General features: G+C 42.3%; 1 protein-coding gene and 1 long non-coding RNA gene across 4 annotated transcripts in view; one reads left to right on the top strand and one right to left on the bottom strand.

Moving 5' to 3' along the window:
* The window catches only part of LOC311516868, a 35,551-nt gene extending 27,525 nt beyond the window's left edge, over positions 1-8,026 (bottom strand). Inside the window, exon 1 of the long non-coding RNA XR_014710521.1 lies at positions 7,892-8,026. This is a non-coding gene — a long non-coding RNA (uncharacterized lncRNA). The remainder of the gene's footprint in view (positions 1-7,891) is intronic.
* A 31-nt stretch (positions 8,027-8,057) lies between these two features.
* WWP1 (WW domain containing E3 ubiquitin protein ligase 1) overlaps positions 8,058-17,657 on the top strand; it is a 177,767-nt gene continuing 168,167 nt past the window's right edge. For 2 of the 3 annotated variants that reach the window (XM_084621235.1, XM_084621233.1), the window contains exon 1: positions 8,354-8,446. The gene's annotated coding sequence lies outside the window, so the exon portion shown is untranslated. Of the gene's footprint in view, positions 8,077-8,353; positions 8,447-17,657 lie in introns of those variants that run through there. The other variant, XM_084621234.1, reaches the window with a different exon arrangement.

The following is a 17,657-nucleotide window of genomic DNA, read 5'->3' as shown; positions in this document are numbered from 1 at the left end:
GAAGAGTTATTAATGCAAGAGAGGGGCTAGGGGTTAGGAAAGGAAGTCATACAGTGAAAAACCCTGTAAACAGCCACCTCAGAAGTAAGCACGCACTAAGATTTATACTTATTGTTCTTAAGCATAAAGGGAAATCCTGGTGTGAGTTTTGAACATTAATCTAGTGTGTATGTGTTCAGTATTCAAAGCAGAGCTGGCCCTCAGCCTTTTTACAGTGACCTATCATTAGGATATTTAATACAACATATGCATTACTGTAATGTTAAGATAACTATTTTAAACATTCAAAAGTCAAAATACAAAAGTTAAGGGACCAGATCTTCTGTTGAGTACAGGACCACGAAAAGAAGGAGGCAAAAGTAACTTTGACCTTTTTGCAGCTCTCCAATTCTGGGCTACTCTAATGTATACTCAGCGGCCCATAGACCCAAGGGGCCATTCCAGCAACCAGGATCACCAGAGAGGAGAGATGCTCTAACTTTTGCTCCCAAGAATACCCCCGTGCTCAAGGAACAGAAGGTGAGAGGTAGCATAGAGTGACTTCCAACCTCCATGCCATCTGGAGAATGCTCCTGTACTGCAAAAATCTTCGCTGGTTAGATCTGCTGTGTTTTCAGCTGCATTGCATTGCCAAAACAACTTAAGGTAGGTTAAAGGACAGATAACCTAGCACAGAACAACAGGACTGTGATTCACCGATTGGAGCCTTTGGTGTCTTTTTTTTTTCTTTTTTTTTTAAACTGCAGTGTCACCTAAAGTGCCATCACTATTATAACGGCCTTTTTCAGCCTACACTCACCACTTATTAAAGATATGAACTCTCTTTGCTATGGCAATTTTATCTCCCAGTAATTAGTGCTCCAATCAGAAAACACGGGGCGGCAGGGTGCGGATGAGAGGAGGGAAACAATTTTTGTCCTGGAATAACTGTTGTAAGTGTATTTATAGGAACCTCTTTGCCTTTGGAGAGAGGCTGACCAGGCTCACCAACAAATGAGTACTCCTTACTAAGAGCAGAAGCAAAAGGAGAGTGAGAACTACATTAAGTAGCATCATTAAGAATTAGGACAGAAAATGAATGTACTAAGCTTTAAAGAGTGTCTCACTGTCTACCTCCCAGAGTTCCAAAGGAGAGCTGATCCATGCTACTTTAAGTGTGAAAACAAGTTATTGGAAGAAGATTCAGTTAGACTTTGTCTGCATTTCAAATACAGTCATATAAAAGGACCTATCTGTTGAATTTAGAAAGATACCTTGGACTACTGTATTTAAAAGCAATCAAATATGTTTGTACCGTCTCTCACTTTAATGAATATGGACTGGTTTGTGCACGATTTAGTTTGACAAAAATAAAGTTTTATTTCTACTGCTGTCAACAGATATCCTATCAGCTCAAACTCCTACCTCTAAAGCATAAACCACAAGCATTTTCACATTATTTCAAGATCTGGCACACAACCCCCCCAGCCTTACATGGGGAAAAAAAAACAAAAAAAACTTGCAAACTCATTGCTGCTTCATTAGTACACCCACCATGAACAGCAAATCTGAAAGACTGCAACACTCAGTGGATTTGAATTTGGTGTATTCTCTAAGCATGACAGCATTTGGGGGAGAGAGATTTGAAGAAAAGAGACCATAGGTTTTATGTAAACATATGAATAAAATTCAATTCTCATTCACTTACCCACCCTCCACCCAAACATATATATTCCCAATTAAGCAGGTTGCGGTTTTTAAGGTGGGGTGGGGAGAGAAGAGAAGGAGGGAAAGCATGTAAGGAAGCTGTTTCTCCCTTCGTTTCCAAACTTTTAGCATGGGAAACCATTATCCCACAACAAATATAACCAAACAACTCCAGGCAAAACCAGATTAAGGCAATCTCATTGATTTCTATAGGGCACAATCAGATCTTCATTGTTTGTCACAAATGCATTTCTCCACAAAATGTAATCATAGTTATGCACTTTGACTCACTAGGTTACAAATTCTCACTAGGTCACAACATAATATCAGGGAATACCCTTGGGCATTTACTATTGTTTAAATTACAGTGGTGCCTAGAAGCCCAAATCAAGAATTAAGGGCATCATTGTGCTAGGAAAAGCATGCATAACAAAAACATGGTCCCTGTCTGAACGACCTAATGTCCAGCCATAGGATGATCCACACAGGTGGGTACACTAAACAGATGGCAGAGGGGAAACCCAAAGTAACAAACAATGAAACAGTATGGATTAGTGTAATATGCAGAAGTCACAGTACACCAGCTGCCTAACCACTGTAAAACTTGTAACATTTTACACTTTATCCGATAGGAGGAGGATTGAGGGGGGATTCCACTTCAACTAACACACACAAAAATGCACGCAACCAAAAAGCTACCATTTATTTCTAATGTAAGAAAGAAGACATTAGAAGACATTCTGATTTGTAATGCACTTGTATATACTTCTATAGGTCTGATTTCAGTTACCATAGTTGTTAAATCTGGAAGAGATAAATAGCAAGTTAATGAAATTCAGATACAATATTGAAAGGTGTTACAATCAACAGTGAAGATGGGGGCGGAGGGGAATAAAAAAGCTCTGATGGGGAGTTTAGAAATATAGCCAAAACCCAACAAATATACATTTTCCTGGAAAAATGCAGGACAATATGTCTGAGGAAGAATTATCTGAAGCTCAGATTTTCAATGGGAGGGAGCTATTTGGAAAAGTGTATGTGCAAAAAGGCCGAAGAAGCAATACTGCACAAAACAAATCAGATGAGTCTGCAATGTGATGAGGTGGCGGAAAAGCAATGAATAGACAAAATGACTGAACTGGGTGTTGTATCTTTTATATTCTATGAGCTCTGAGTAACAAGCCCCTGTTGGAAATGAACCTTTATAGAAGTTGGCTGGAGAAATCTTCACTTTAACTTTGTTAAACTCTGCTTTTTATAATTAAATTTCACACAGCTGGAAAAAGAGGTCAGCATGACATAACCAACAAACAGACAGTTGCACTTAAAACTTCATTATACTGGACCCTAAACCCCAACCAAAAACCAAACATAACAGATACTTGTCTTAATTCTGCAATCCTCAAATCAGGTGAAATGTATTTAGCTTGCATTTTGTTTGATTAAATATTGAAAGATTTGGCCTGCTGATATTAACAACAGCACACAATAAGAAGGTTCAGCAGTCATGCTTCTTCTTTCTGGAAGAGTCCTACAGAATTGGATAGATGAGATCCCTTGTACATAATTTTTGAAACATCCTATAGAATGAGAAGATAATAGCTTTACCACAGTATTATATGGGACGGTTCAAAAATTTAAGAAACTGGATTTTATTCTTTATTAAATTCTATAGGTTTCTACAGTAATTTCTGTAGACTCCTACTGGTTTAATCTCTATTAAATTCTAGAAGACATTTCCGTAACAGAGTTTCTGATCAATAGCACAATCTGAGCTAAAAGAATGTGAGCACTCCCTCATCTTGGTGATCACTATATGCAGAGAAGAGTTGAATTGTTCACTGAAGTGAAAAGGGGCGGTTCTGTTCCAAGCAACAGTCACATAATGCCCAATCTAGAGACATTTCAAAATTGCCTAGGGGCAGAAAATATCAATTGCTTTGCTGATGGGGAAAAGGGCCTTGACCATGGACTTCTGGGTGGTCGTTTCAATGTGGTAATCCCATTTCTTCTCTCTGTGCTCTTGATACGTTATCCTTGAGTGTGAAAGCAGAATGCTATTATAGTTTTTTGGAAGGATACAGAAAAATGTTCAATAATCTAATTTTGTTCAACCATTGGCAATCAAGGAGAGCGCTATGAACCCATAAGAAAAGCAGCACATTAAGTACCTATTTTGTATGTTCCTTGTTTGACTTTGAATTCCTCAAGGCTGTCAAGCCTTTAGAGCAGTGTTCCTCAAACTTGGGAAACCGCTTGTTCAGGGAAAGCCCCTGGCGGGCCCAGCCAGTTTGTTTACCTACCACGTCCGCAGGTTCGGCTGATCACGGCTCCCACTGGCCGCGGTTCGCTGTGCCCGGCCAATGGGGGGTGTGGGAAGCGGCGGCCAGTACATCCCTCGGCCCGCGCCACTTCCCGCAGACCCCATTGGTCGAGCACAGCGAACCATGGCCAGTGGGAGCCGCGATCGGCCGAACCTGTGGATGCGGCAGGTAGATAAACTGGCCGGGCCCACCAGGGGCTTTCCCTGACCAAGCGGCGTCCCAAGTTTGGGAAACACTGCTATAGAGCTTTGTACAAAAATCTAATACACAAAACCAGAGCTTGTTGGATAGGGTTAAATAAGCTTTTGAAGGTCAATAATGTATACTAGAGGCCACTTTTGTTACATATATTTTCCTATCCACCTATATTTCTGAGTTGTATTTCAAATAAAACTGAGAGACAGCTGTACATTTATGGTTACATGTCTAAATATGTACAACTTATTTGAGTTTAGCATTAGATTTTTGTATATGTTCAACCCCCAAACTCAAACTGAAACTTTAAAAACACTTGCAAATCAAAACTGAACCTGCAGATCAAAACCAGAGCTTCACCTAGCAATAGTTTTCAAGGTTCACATCCAAGAGAGCTGCATGAAGCAGATTACAGCTGCTCTCATTTTTAATTAGGAAACACAAGCAGCTCAGAGTACAGGCAACAGCACACAGTGTTTCATCTCCATTCCATCAGCTGGGAGCATTGCATGCTGGAACTGGTAGTCTCTGTAGGTCACAGAACAATATAGAAATTAAAGATGACCTTCAAAGGGGGAAAAATGAGGGATATTCAATTTTTTACATTGGTATGAAGCATAATGAACTCCTGAATTTTTTTTAGTTTGTTTTACATGTAAGGCTCCCAGCTTGCAAAACACTTACATGCACACCTAACTTCACTAGCTACACAGAGTCTCAAAAACACATAGGAAAAAAGAAGTGGTATTCAGGTTCTTTTTATACATCATATGAAAACAAAATGTCACAAGCCTACCTTTTAAGAGTTCATTAAACATCACTTTTAAAGGCCACACATGGGCTATACTTTGGCTGTATATACTCTCCAGAGTGCGGCAGATGTCTATGTAACTGGGAAAGGTGAAAGTGGGGAAGGGATAGACAGGCGATACCCAGAACTGTGCATAAAGTTTTATTCCAAATCTAAACATACCCTGTGTTGCAAAGGGCTAGCACGGGCAGCCTACCAACAATACTATTTGTATGTACTACTTAGTGTATTATGTGTGTGTGAACAATTTGGCCTGTTTACACTAGATCATGGGTGGGCAAACTTTTTGGGCCAAGGGCCACATCTGGGTGGGGAAATTGTATGCAGGACCGGGGCAGGGGGTTGGGGTGCGGGAGGCAGTGCAGGGTGTGGGAGGGGGTGCAGTGTGCAGGAATTATATAATAAAATAAAGGGAAAGAAAGCCATCCTATATATGACAGCTAAAGTTTGAGTTCATGTAATGGTAAATGGAATATGAATATGCACTGGTGAATCTAAAGATGGAAAAAAACAAGAAGAGTGGTTGTAACCTTTTGCATCCCTGACAGTAGAGTTAAGAAATCTAAGAGAACATCTAATTTTGTAGCCATTACGACAGCAGAATTGCTGGGAATAATGTTAACTTTAAACTGGATCTGGGACATAAGGGCTACCTTAGCTGTTATCTTTTTGGATTATTAAGTATATTGGCAATTAAAAGAGTTATCTCAGAAAGCAGGAGTGATCTAATAAATGAGATATTGTTTCTGACAACAGAATTAGTATGTTCAAGCATGTACATAGTTCTAACGGGGATTCCAGCACAAGCCAGGATATCTGGCAATGAAATGGCAGATAGAGAAGCAAAAAACCGCTTTAGAGCATGGGGAAATTGATATAAAGATTCCGTTGAGTAAGCAAGAATTAAAAGTTTAGTTAAAAAGGATTAAACTAAAAAAAAGGAATGGCAAGAATTATGGACCCAGGGGAAAAGAGGAAGACTATGCTATGAAGTATGTCCCAACATAGAGGATAATGCACTGCTCCAGTTATGAAAGAATCAGTGAAGTACTCATATTTAGACTGCTAACTGGTCACTGTGGTTTGAATAATAATTTATATTTACAGAATAGACACAAAGATGGGTTATGTAACACATGTAAAGGCACCACTGATCACATGATATGGGAATGGAGGGAGTGTTCACAGAAACTTCTTTGTGAAGAATTTAGATGCTTTCAGGTGATAGAATATAGTATGAGGGGTTTAGTGACACTATTTGGAAAAAATCTCTACTACTTTTTTAAGGATATAGAGCAGGGTAAAAAAGAAAAGGAGTACTTGTGGCACCTTAGAGACTAACAAATTTATTTGAGCATAAGCTTTCGTGAGCTACAGCTCACTTCATCGGATGCAGGGTAAGAGAGTGTAGTGGCATGAATGTATGGGGAATATACAGGCTGCTACTCTGAAACCACTCAGTAGATGAGTCTGCTTTGCCATAAAGCATAAAGAAGAAGAAAGAAGTCAATTCAAAACAGGATTTTATACTTAAACTTAAGGTCAGAAGGTTGCCTGCTACTTTCTTTAACTTAAGGCTGGAATTTATAAAAAGGTGGCTATAGTTGCTGAACTTTGTAAGTCAAATCAATTTATTAGATTTTTAAGTAAAGTTTGCTATTTTTTACTGCCTACAACCGATTTCTGAGTTTGAGTCTACAGCCCACATCTCCTGTGCTACAATTACTGTGTTAAAATTCATATAAATACCCACTATTTTCAGTTTACAGAAATTCCTACCACTGTATCTGGTTAAGAGAGACCCTACTTTTCTGTTCTATCTTCTCGAAAAGCTTAGTCTAAAACATTTCTTAAAGGTGACCAGCAAAGGATTTTTTTTAACAGTCTGTGGCTTATTTTTCAAATTGATTCTTCATTATGCCTAAAAAAAGGCTTTAAAGTGTGTGTGTCTTTTTAAAAAAAAATTAGAAGTTACAAATGTCTAATGGTAAATGCTGGGGCCGGGGTCTTGTTCCCTAATTTAAAGAGCAGGGTGTCAAATCTCTAATGAATGAGTCCATTCCAAAGGCCTTGTCTAAATACAGAAGTTAAAGTAGTACAGGTTTCAGAGTAACAGCCGTGTTAGTCTGTATTCGCAAAAAGAAAAGGAGTACTTGTGGCACCTTAGAGACGAACCAATTTATTTGAGCATAAGCTTTCGTGAGCTTATGAAGTGAGCTGTAGCTCACGAAAGCTTATGCTCAAATAAATTGGTTCGTCTCTAAGGTGCCACAAGTCCTCCTGTTCTTTTTAAAGTAGTACAATCGTCTTCACTGCTGCAGGTGCAGTTCTATCAGTACATGTACTTATACTAGGATAACTGCTTCCCTCAGGGGAAGTGGAATAAGCTGTACTGGTGTAAGCACTCATGCCATAATAACTACATCTGCGCTAGGGGCTGTACTGGTGTAACTATGGGGACTGTCTCTTTATTCTGTGTTTCTACAGTGCCTACGTAGCACAGTCATCTGGGGCTGAAGTGCCAGTCCAGTAATGCTTGGTAAAAAGTCAAACCCCTCAACCAAAATTGGAAACCTGATACAAAATGTATGTGCAGACTAGGTCTAAGCTAAATCCAGCCCCTGCCCTTCCCTGGGGCTCAGCTTTCACTCTTCTGTGCTGTGACTAGTTCACTAGTAACTTGCAGGGCACAGAATAACTTTTCCTTCATATATAACCCTCCTCCCCACTCTCTCTCACTCACTCTCTCTAACACACCACAGCCGCTGCAGCCCCTCCTCCAACAACCAAGCCCTAGAATCACTGAGTGGGTGGAAATGGCGATGGGGTTGAACCTTATCCAAAGAGCGCGAAGGCAGAAGCAGGTAGCTATTACCTGGTGAACCACGTACAGGGTACCAGGGCCCGCTGGCTTAATGCCTCGCCCAGCACAGAAGCTGCTTCGGTTCAGTGCCTCTAAACGGCATCGCTGCCCCATGCCACGTTCACCCCTCCCCAACTGGAGCACGCCAGGGTGATCAGGAGGAAACCCACCGACCTCCAGCTCCCGCCTCTACAGAGGTTGGTTCAGTTCGGGGCACTCAGTTGGTTCAACCCCTTGCAGCGTAAGCCCTTGCCCCTTTCTTTCGCTGGAGCGGTTGGCCTAGTCCCCCCCCCCGCCGTAGAGAAGTTGGTTCAGGCCGAGGAGGCAGAAGCTCCTGCTCCTACAAGTTCCTGTTCCCCTGGCGGGCGGGCGCGCGCAGAAACGCACGCGCTCAGCGTCCGGCTCGGTCGGCGCTGGCAGTTGGGGGCGCGCGACGGCTGGCGTGGGGGAGGGGGTTGTTGTGCGCGAGCCGCCGATGCCTCCGCCGTGAGATGGCATCATTCTGTGCGGCGGAGGGGTGAGGCGCCTCGGCGGAGAGGGGGCAGCGGTGGCGGCTTTCGGGCCACGGTAAGGGCACAAACAGGCTCTGCCAGCCCGGCTGGGCGAGTAGACGGGCGGCTGCGGGGCCCCTTCTCGCCCGCTCTGGGAGAGGGACGCGGAGCGGACACTTTCTCCTCCCACAGCTGTGATGGGGGAGAGAGAGGGTGTCTCTGGGCCCACAGGCGCTGCCCCTCTCAGTGGGGAGGCTCAGGTCAAAATGGCGAAGGGGAGCCGTACCAGGGCTGCCCCCCTTGGCCCCTGCTGGGAGCGCGGCGGGGGTGGCCGTTGGCCCCAGGGCCCCTGCACCACTGGGCGCGCAGGGGGAGGGTCGCTGTGATATCCTGTGTCAGGCGCGTAACCTTGTTCTTTTCCTGGGCCTGGCCATGGGGGTAGATGCGGCTGAGCCCTGACCCGAGTCCGTGCTGAGCGTATGGGAAGCAGTAGGGCAGTCGCGGAGGCGGCCCATGTTTCTTTACCTAGAGAGGTGAAAGAGGAGGAGAGGGTGATTGTTACATGTCTGTTTGGCTTCCCTCCGCGCAACCGGGGCAGGGGACACCCCACACCTCCCCTGCGAAGGACTGTGACCCTGCAACCTGTCTTCCCCACCCTGCGCCCCATTGGCAGGGGAGGTATAGGGCTCCTGTGCAGCGCGTGGTGGGGCTGAAGAGAGAGTTAATTGCAGTTACTGCCCAGGTTAGAATTGGCCTGAGAATCTTTGTGGTGCTGTTTAACGTCTAATTCGTTGAATATTTTGATTTTAAAATCTCAGTCGTTTAACAGAACATGCACCAATTAAGTGGTTTTAGCATAAATGCTATAGTGAGCTACTACAGTGTTCCACTTACTGACTCCTTTCTATATACCTATCTTTATTTAAAAAAAATAGGTATCTAAATTGAACTACATTGTAAAGGCATTCATCTTTCTGTCTGTATATCCCATTACACAGGCATTTAGTTAAAACAATCTATCAAAATAAGATATGGACAAAAATAGAACATGAATTTGTTACAGAGTGCTTAAATCTTTGACAAAGTTCTACAAATACTCCCAAAAGTTATTTTAATATTTCAATGGTGATCCTGTATTCATATAGAAAATCACCACAATGGTATTCTTGGGTAGTTATCCAGGTTACACAATTATACTACAATTAGCTCACTAGATTTTGCTGTCATATATTTAGTATAGTTAACATATGAATGGATGGATAGCACTTTCAATAAAAATAATTCAACCTTACATTTCTCTTGTGATACTAACACTTTAGTTAGGGAAGGAATAAATTGACTGTTGATGACCTGTTATAATTTTTCACAAACTCCTTGAGATTTTCATTAAATGGAGTTTGATAAACTAATGTGAGCCACTCAGGTTAATCTACATATGAACTCAGTTTATGTATTTCAGTGTTTTACTAACTTATGATCAAATGAGGTGTGAGGGTTTGCACAGAATGAAAGCTTCTCATGGTTTTTTATTTATTTTTGGGGAAGAGGTGGCAGGTGCAAACACCTTTCAAAATCACAATAGCTTACTTCATCTCGTTCCTAAGACATGAGTGAAATGAGAGAACCAAGATATGTTATACGTCTGTTGCTTTAAGTTGAATTTTTAGCACCCTTATGCCAATTCCTCTCTTCCCCATGTGGTGGTGTATACAATACATTAGACTTCATTATAATGGTCTGATCCTGAAAATGCTACTGGATACTGTAGTGCTTTGAGGGTCGTTCCTATGCCCTGTAATGTTTTTAGGATTATGCAGTTATTCATATGTGTAAGCATTTGCAGGATCTAGAGTCTGCCCACTTGGAACAACTTGCCGATTGTAGGCCTCAGTTTGTATCTTTGAAGTTTAATGGATATTTTGAGGTAGTAAAAGTAATAGTTTTTAGAGTCTGATACTAAAAATATGTTAATGAAACAAAATGTCAGCTAACTTGGACACCAATTTGAGACTAGACTTAAAATGAACTCTGTTTTGCTGCCTGTGCTAGCAGGTCACTGCGGAAGGATCCCAGATAGAGGTGACCTGCTGCTCCCCAGATCCTGGAAAGAGTCATGGAGACGTAGTGATCCTGTTGTTCTTCACTAGCCTTGTCCTTAATTGCTTTCCTGGCTCTGTGGAACACACTGAAAGAGGAGGGAGAAATACCTGCCTTGTTACCCCTTCCTCCTTCTCAGTGTTCCATGCATGAATGCTGAGTTGGAACACCCTCCCAATCACCTTCCTCCCTCTCTCCTGAAAAGAAAATGGTGGAGGCTGAGACAGGTCCTCTTAACCTTTCCACTGTTTCTCTTATTATGGCCAAACCAGGGGGCCAGGAGGTGATTCTTCCTCCCACTTCTTTGCTCTTTCCTCTATTGGGAACCACAGAATCCCAACAGTTGCTATTTTATAGCACATGGCAGTTACATAACAAGTTATATAACACCTCCAATAAATTAATAAACTTGTTTTAATATTTAGAAATTAATAAATTAAACAGACTTTACAAAATAAAAATGGATATAAATTTAGAACCAAAACTAGGTGTTAAGTGCGCCTTTAAGATATCCATCCTAAAACTAGGATGCAGAAAATGAAGCCAACAGAAAAAAGGCAAAAAACTTTTAAAAACCCCAAACTGCTTAGTTGTAATTTCAGTACTTTACTTGACCAACTTGGTAAACAAGTACTCCACTTTTCCATTCAAGCTGAAAACAAAGCAATGATTGCACCAAAATATGAACTCTGTTAATAGGAATACTGTTACAATTTTTTACTCGTATTACCTTAAAGTATGTAAATTATAAGTTAAATCTCCTTTTAAAACCCAGCTGTACTGTGTGTAACTCTTTGCATGCCTTTCCTTCAAAGTCTCTCTTCCCGTTCTCTTGTTCTCCAGAAATATCAGTCATGTTACTCAGTGTTCTGTTAACCACTCCACTCTTTAACAACTGACGTTTTCAGAAATTCAGAGATTTTCACTGGGTAGTTAAGACAGGGCTTGAAAAATCTAGTTGACAGTTATATATTGGACATTTTCTGGGCCAAGTGGGATCCTAACCTATCAGCTTTGGCAAAATGTAACCTTTTTATTAATAAAAATTAAATTTCTAGCCCTTATGTTTTCTTATGCAACTGATGCAGTGCAGTCTTTCCAAGTTTGCCGACAGGCAGCACCAGTGTTATGACTGCTGTTTATAGCTTTTCCAAACAGTGGAATGAAAGTAATAGAGCTGTGGTCAGTTTCACTAGTTTCATTGCTGGTCACAGTGTTCTAAATAGCAGCAATTAAACTAACAAGAATACTGTCATTTTTACTCTGCTGCATTTTGTGAAAGCCATAAACCAGAGCTGCCAAATTCATTCTATTCAGGAGGCTGAATTTCATGTTTAATTATGATTAGTGAATCAGAATATAAATTTAGGACTATGTATTATCCAAAATCCACAGCCAAACTCCCACAGATGGCTGCGGGAGATTTTTACAAAGAACCACCATGGAATATGGCCCTGTGTAGTAAATAAACTTCTGTGTGTTTTTTTTTATTGTCATATTGAGTAAGAACGATTTTATACTCTCCTTTAGGATTACCACTGTTCTTGTTCTTTTTTTCCTGTCTTCTTCGTCCTCCTTTCCTTTTCTGTTCCCTGTCGTCCCTCATTTTTCTTCTGTCTTTCAAAATCTCACCCCATTTCTCTTCCTATCAGCTCAGCTGATCAGCAGTGGACTAGTTAATGCTGACTTTTAAAGTGCCATGATTATTGTGCATTGGCATTAACTGCTGTGTGTAACAAATGGCAGCAGGGGAGTTCACATCTCAGTCATTATTTTGTGGTGTCTGCAGACTCTCAAAGGCAGCACTGCATTAATTACACTCAGCTCATATTTGGAAAGCCACCCCTCCACCCCATCTCAAAACTTTTTTCTTAAGTGATACAATTTTTTGTTTTTGTTTTAAATAAATTGTCATGACTTGTAAGCCTGCTATAAAAAGAGGTGGCATTTTCAAGGGAGCACTGGCACAGGTAGTGGACACTCCACCACATCACCTTGAGAGAAATGGGAAAGAAAGCTCCTTCTTCCTACCAGAAAAGAGGTACTGTAGGACAATGGTTCTCAACCAGTGGCCTGGAGCCCCCTGTGGAGCTGCAAGCAGGTTTTCGGGGGGCCGTCAAGCAGGGCCAGCATTAGACTCGCTGGGGCCTAGGGCAGAAAGCCAAAGCCCCACCACATGGGTCTGAAGCCTGTGGCCCTGAGACTTGTCAGGGCCCTGGAATTGTAGCTGAAGCCTGAGCAATGTAGCTTCGTGGAGCTTTTGTGGCATGGGGCCCCAGGCAGTTGCCCTGCTTGCTACCCCTAATGCTGGCCCTGGCTTTTATATGCAGAAAACCAGTTATTGTGGCACAGGTGGGTTGTGAAGTTTTTATAGCATGATGAGGGGGCCCTCAGAAAGAAAAAAGTTAACCCCTGCTCTAGGAGAGGTGTTCAGCATCTAGTAGTCAAAGACCTATAGGAAAGGTGGAGCCTATACGTATGCTTTGAGAGCATCCTCATAGGAATCCCTGCACCTTCCTCCTTCCCAGTAGAAAGGAGTGACTGAGCTTCTCTCCAGGACTTTGCCATTGGCCCTGCTAGGTGGAGGATTCCCTTCATTTTCTGTATCAGTCTCTGGCTAGTAGGTGTCTGTCATGTTTTTTAGACCTGTTTTAATATATGACTTAATTAGAGTTTATCATTGCTTTTATGGCCAGATAAGGGAGAAACTGCTATTTCTAACAAATTAACTAAACCATATTTCAGTTTATCGCCATGTCATAACCATGAGTGTTTATCTATACAACAGCACTACTGATCCCAGGGAAACTGTCTGTACTCATACATAAGAGCACTACTGTTCTACTGGGAGAGAAGTGCTAGGATTAAGTGAAGAGGAAAAATTAGTGTTTTGAAAAAGATTCTTAAGAGAAACCTTTTATCCTCCTGTTATTTATGAATAATTAGTCTTTAGGAAGCTCAGGGCCAGATGGCATTTGACCTTCATTAATTAATGATTACAGGAATAGGTGACCACCTGTACCAGTGTGATCCCTGCAACCATAGAAGTATAACAACTTTCTTCACCCCCACTTACTCGTGTTTCAGATAAGCTCCTTCATCTGGTCTCTGCATCGTGAGCAATGTTCCCTCTAATTCTTGACTGGCTGTGTGCGCAAAAAATTTCTTCTGTGCATGCTGTGTTTTGCCGTATGTGCGTGGTTTAGGATCTGTGTGCACGTGCACACACCTTAGAGGGAACAGTGATCGTGAGGCACTGTAATTGTGAAAGCACTTTTTGGTTTGAGTAAAGCACTATTTTTTCAATTATAAAAATGCCAACAAAATCAAATCTGCAGAACGTGAACTGATGTGCACTTTGCCGCAGAGTTTTTCTTCAGACTTAACTTTTCTGGATGCAACTACCATTATTAAGATAGCAGTGATGCTCTTACCGAGACGTTTGATAGAAAAACTTTAAAAAACCCTGAAGTCAAGCATATGTTTGCTAAAATTGTTTATCTGCTTTGTGGCCCGTCCGTCCGTCCCCCCTCAGGCCCCCCCCCCCACTGTTACTATCATTTTTCTTTTTTCATGAAAGTATTCAGGAGACACAGCTTTTCTGATATTGCTTGTATTCCATGTTCAGCACTTGGGGCCTTGTTAAATTTAACTAGGCAGCAAGCAGAATATGACACATTCTTTCTGAACCACCCTGGATACCTCTTTATTAGCAGAGAAGAAGTTGATTGCTGCCGAACAATTATGTCATCCTGATACTCTTTTGCCTCTTGTACCAGGATCAGCCACTACTATGGGTTCTCAAGAGAAATTATTTGGTGTGTGGCCACCGACTCTTGGTAGTGGCTGCTTTCACACTTTTTCCTAAAATATTTAATTAGCTTTAGGAAAAAACATAAATATGCACTTATATGTCCCAATCATTGTAATTTATTTATTGCTAATTAGTAAGTCTGTTGTGAAAAGTGATATTACCAAATATACGAATATAATTTTTCACAGCAGAATTACTTAGCCCTGGCAAGCCTGGGGACAAATTAAGCCCTGGATGGGGTACCGGGGGTGGCAGTGGGGGCCAGGGGCTATGTGGGTGGTGGAGGCAGTAGGGGGCTGGAGACTGAAACCCTGTGGCGGGATGGAGCCTGGTGCCCACCGCCATGCAGCCGGAGCCCAGGGCTAGAGCCTGAAGCCCTGCAGCCAGCGCCTGCCATCCCTCTGCCCCAGGGCTGAAGTCCAAAGCCTAAGGCCCAACGCCCCTGGGAAGATGGGGAACCCACTGACTGCTGGCTCCTCCAGAGTTGTATTCCAGGTGTCTCCAGAGGCGGGCAGGATCCAACCCCTGCTGGTGGCCCCAGCAATCAACACTAAGGCAGTGCATCCAGGAGCGATGGGGGGTGGGGGTAGGGGGCTGCTGCTTTGCTCCCACTTTGCCCCCCAGTCACAACTCAGAAGGCTGTGGCCGCAAGAAAAGCACCCGGTGGCTGCATTTGAGAAATGCTTCTAGAATTAAGCCCCTTTCCCTGGCTCCAGTTAGAGGAAAAAACAGTAGTAGCCCAGAAAATGATTAAAAAAATGAAGATTTCCCTGAGTGAAAATATTGTTAGTTTTTAGTTTAGGGGGGAGCTAAATAAGAGAGGACATGATAGAAGTATACAGAACAATGAGCGGAATGGAGACAGTACGTTGTCCATGTTTCCTTACTCTTTCTCATAGAATTATGAAAAGGGATATTCAATGAAATTGAAAGACAACTAACTTAAAACTGTTTTATGTAACCTGTGAAACTTATTGCTACAAGATAATGAGCTCAATAGACCTACTAGGGTTAAAAATAAGAATTAGAGTTTTATATAGATAATGAGAACCTGTGAGTTACATAAAATATAATTCAAAAAATTACGAATATAGTGCCCTGCTGTTTCACGGGATAGGCCAGCCTCTTATGGGGTGAGGAAGAAAATCTTTCATGTCGCCAAGTTATTCCACAGTTGTACAGGATATCTTGCATTTCTGCTATCAGACAGCATTGATCTAATCTCTTATAGTGATTCCTGCATGTCACTGTTTGGCCCTGAAGTTGGAACTTTTTGTTTAAAAGCTGATAATTCAAAATGCTCTAAAATCCACATGCATATTCAGATTCTTTTCCAAACTCACTCCACATAAGATCTGGGGTACAGACATAGGAGTAAGTGTGGGATCATTTGGTCAAGAATTTCTTCATAAATAACACCCCACATCCACAGTAAGTAGTTGATTTTAATATTCAGAGTGCTCTAAAACCCTTCTGCATATGGAATGTCTTGAAAAATGGCATGCAGCAAAAATGGTGGTTTGACCTTGTGATATAAATTAGGAATAACTTGGTCAAGGGATTCCTGAGATACTTCATCCTTCCCTCCTTCTCCTCACCCCAATATGAACTGTCTTTAATTTTCAGAGTGCTTTAAAATTAATTTATATAGATAAATTACCTTGAAAATTGGTATACTGAAGCAGAGACTGGGATAGAGATTGTGGTTTAAATTTTGCTGTCATTTGTTCAAGGAGTTTCTGAGACAGAGGTTCCCCCCAGATTGAGCTGCTTTTAAAATCTTCAGATTCTATAACTTTCTTACTGCAGAGCTGAAACCTAAGGTGGCTGATCATCATGTAGTGAATAGCTGGATTATGCCAAGTTTAGATACGCAGTGGTAACTAGAACCAGTTTACACATATTTCAAAAGTTACTGTACTACAAATACTTTGCTATATCAGTGTGCATGTCTGTAAGCAATCTATGAGCCATTGCTTCCTCTGGAATATTTTTGAGTGATGCTTGCTGAGCAACATATTCATATAGTGGCTCAGGGGAACAGGCATTGACTCTTGAACTGAATCCTCTCCTTGGGAATTATGCATGCTGTGTACATTAATGCTCTCACATTGACTTTTTGCTTGGTGTAGGGCCACATAGGGCCTCCTTTTGGAAGTGTGAGTGGTGAGTGCAATATTGAAAAAGTTAAGTACCCTCTACGATCTACCTGTCTGCCTAAGTGGCACTCTAGGACAGTTTGGGCAGTACTATCTGGGATGTGAAACTTCATATGGTTGTGTGGGATGAGCTGTCATGGAAGGGACTAACTGCCACAGAGAGGCTAGTGCAAGAGTCCCAGACAAGACAAATCAGTTATATGCCAGGAGAGGTTCACTGAATTCCTGCCATGTCACACTAGGCATGATGGGGCAGGTCAGTACTGGGAGCTGGGAATAGGTATGATTGAAAACTATAGGCACGCAATACTGAAGCCTGGTCTGCACTACAAAGTTAGGTTGACGTAAGTCCACTTGTGTCAACCTTGCTATGCACATGTCTATGCTTAAATTTGTCTTCTGTCCATGTAAGCGGCCTATTACAGTGATGCACTAACACTACCCCCGAAAGCAGTACAGAGCCATGGTTGACCTTCTCAGGAGTGTGAGTGTAGGTGGTGCCTTAGTTGTGTTGACCCTAACAATCTTCCAGCACCTGTCCCTCAATGACCCTGTCCCTGAGACGATGACTCCTCTGGTCACAATTTTGAACTCCACCGGGGCCCCAGAGTCCAGAAGTCCACCTACCCCTTTAAAATTCTTGTGTCTTTTGAAATGCCTTTTCTCATTGCCCATCTGAGTGAGCATATCTAGCAGCTCTCCTTTTGTTGTGTGGATCCAGCTGCCCGACTGACCATGCCAGCTCCCCCTACACAGAAAGCTACTAGATGCGCTCCTGCCTGGAATAGGCAAGAAGTATTGGATCTGCTTGGCTTGAGGGGAAAAGAGGCTCTGCAAGCACAGCTATGGACCAACCATAGAAACATCATCATCTATGAGCAGATTGTACAGGGGATGATGACAAAGGGGCACAACAGGGATCAGCAGGAGTGCAACATGAAAGCAAAAGAAGTCTGCTAGTAATATCGCAAAGCGAGGGAAGGCAACAAGCAATGTGGTGCTGCCCTGCAGATCTGCTACTTTTACAATGAACTGCATGCTGTACTTGGCAGTTAACCCACCAACATTCACCAGTGATGATGGGTACCTGAGAGGAACCCAAGATCATGAGTGACCCCTGCCATGAACAACGGTGGTGGTGATGGTGGGTGGAGGGAAGTAAGCAGGGGACTCAAACCATGCTGCAAGCTAGGAACTATTTGACGTTCTGCAGGAGT

Source organism: Lepidochelys olivacea (assembly GCF_965140295.1).
Source record: "Lepidochelys olivacea isolate rLepOli2 genome assembly, chromosome: 2".
Taxonomy (NCBI): Eukaryota; Metazoa; Chordata; order Testudines; family Cheloniidae; genus Lepidochelys; species Lepidochelys olivacea.
The sequence above is the reverse complement of the archived record's forward strand: the minus strand, read 5'-3'. Positions and strand labels throughout refer to the sequence as shown.